The sequence below is a fragment of the Camelus bactrianus genome, chromosome 4 (genome assembly GCF_048773025.1).
Source record: "Camelus bactrianus isolate YW-2024 breed Bactrian camel chromosome 4, ASM4877302v1, whole genome shotgun sequence".
Classification (NCBI taxonomy): domain Eukaryota; kingdom Metazoa; phylum Chordata; class Mammalia; order Artiodactyla; family Camelidae; genus Camelus; species Camelus bactrianus.
The window spans coordinates 87,366,847-87,369,173 of NC_133542.1; the positions used below are offsets into that span (position 1 = coordinate 87,366,847).

Below are 2,327 nucleotides of genomic sequence, written 5' to 3' on the forward strand. Positions count from 1 at the left end.
AGTGCGAACTCCCAGACAGTCCCCTCTTTCCCCCATCTAATGCTCAGTCTCCAGTCCATCAAGATATCTCCTTTGAGCTTCAGATCTTTTCATTGTAAAACCATCTAAAGATCTGTCACCTGGATAGCTCAGGTGTGCTTGAAATTTTGAATGTTTAACCCATAAGCACTCATGCTATGACTGTCTCTCCACCCGCTTAAGCAGACGCTGGATATTTTTCATGATTCCCTCCACGATTTTCTCAATATCACATTCATAGGCAAGTCTTCTTAATCAAGCACACCCATTTGCCTGAGTTCACAGTCATTGGCCAGATTCTTAGACTAGTTTCTTGATTTCTTCCTCGCCCTAAGCAAAATAACATACAAGCAAGCAGACTCTGCTCCCACCTCTGGTTTTCCCTTCCCAGTAAATAACATCAGCAGGCATTCTAGAACCTCATGGCAAAAAACTTTGCAGGGAGGGTATAGCTCAGTGGTAGAGTGTGTGCCTATCATGCACAAGGTCTTGGGTTCAATCCCCAGGACTTCCATTAAGAATAAATAAATATAAATAAACAAACCTAATTATCCCCCCCAAACAAAAACAAAAACTTGGAGTCTTTACCTGCTCTCTGTCCCTCCCTACCTGCATCCAATCTATTGGCAAATCCTCTGGAGTCTACCTTTAAAATACATCTCAAACCTGAGCATCTCTCCCTCTCTCTGTAGCTACCACACTGGTCCTAGCCACATCTGATGTAGCTTCAGATACTGCAGTGAGTTCTCTGTTCTGCTTTCACTGTTGCCACCACCTCGTGACCATTCTCCATAAAATAACCAGAATCATCGTTGTAAGATGTAAGTCATTATTGTATCACTCACTCCCCTTCCAGTGGCTTTTCCACTTACTTAGAATCAAATCGAATCGCTTTTCAATGGTCTCCTAGACCCTAGATTATGAGGGCGTGCCTGCCTCTCTGCCCTCATTTCCTACCCCTGCCCGTCTCCCATACTCTCTGTCCAGCCGCACTGATCTGTTTACTGAGGACCTTTGCCCTTAATGTTCCCTCCGCTCGCAGCCCTTCTCTCTGAGGTGCCCGGGGCACTGACATCTTCTCCTTGGGTCTCTGTCACGAGTCTTCTCCTCCGAAAGCCCTACCCCCTAGCTGGGCTGCTCAAAAGTCCCACTGAGCTCAGGGACAGTCCCCATTTATGCTTCCTGCCCTGGCGTCCTGTTTGATTTGGCATTTGTCCCAGAGTTTTTAATTTTTTAATAAAGTTTAGTTCGAGGTAGCAACAGAAACTTACTAGGGTCGGTTGGACTGGCCTCCATTTTGACCTCCCAGTTCGTGACCACGGGCTGGTCTGTCTGGTGGCCTGCAAGGCTCGTGTGCAGTGAACAGAGTTCTCGCTGCGATGTGTCATTAAATCTGAAAGACCTCCAGAGATGACTCTTTCTCTGACCATTTCCAGAAGCAACCTACCTACGCACTCCATTTCAAGCATAAATGCAAGGGGTTTGCTGATAAAACAAAGTGTGCTCAGGCAACTAATGTCCAATCATTGGGTCTCTCTCTGTATACTCATATTTTCATTTATTAGATAAAGTATATCATGTAATCATGTTAGATGAGTGTTTTGGTATCGTTAACAAGTGATTTTTTTTCATGGAACTTACAAGGAACTACTCATTAATTCTCAAGGGTTTTATGAAACTCATTTATTTAAAATAGAGAGTTTGTGCAAAACATCTATTATGTGTTTAATAATTAGGGGCATCCTGCTTTCGATACAGCTGTATTTCGATTTTTGTAGACTTTTTTTATATCTTTAATATCCTTTTTGAGATTGCAGACTATACTAAAACATGTTAAAGTAAATTTGTAAATTTTTTAATTGAGGTAAGATAATTTTCTAAATAAGAAGGGCCATGCAGACTGCATTTTACGTTTAAAAGGCATATTAAACAACATAGAGAATGTAGGGCTGGAAACACAATTTAGATTTCTAGAAAAATGCTGAAATGTGCCACATTTTAAGCAGCTTTATTAACAACTAAAGCTATGGTGATTTTTTTTTTTTTATTGACGCATAAAAGCTACAGTGATTATTCATCTTGGGTTTCTCAAGATAATCTAACAAAAGAATGTTTGAAAACAGGACTATGTACTGGAGAATGTTTCAGATCATATATACTGACTTTTTATTCAGAACATGGATCTCATCACCCTAGTTTCTGGTCTCACTGTTTTTGGCTTTCTCTGCGCTCCTAATCCCACGGTCCTTCTCCCTGAAACAATTCCATGACTCTTGCTTTATAGTTGATGACCATCTGGCCCAGGCTTG

At 41.5% G+C, this 2,327-nt stretch overlaps 1 non-coding gene across 1 annotated transcript; it reads left to right on the forward strand.

Annotated features, from left to right (window-relative positions):
* Positions 1-459: 459 nt before the first annotated feature.
* TRNAD-AUC (transfer RNA aspartic acid (anticodon AUC)) lies at positions 460-532 on the forward strand. Its single transcript has one exon. It is a non-coding gene; the product is annotated as a tRNA-Asp (tRNA).
* Positions 533-2,327: the final 1,795 nt, after the last annotated feature.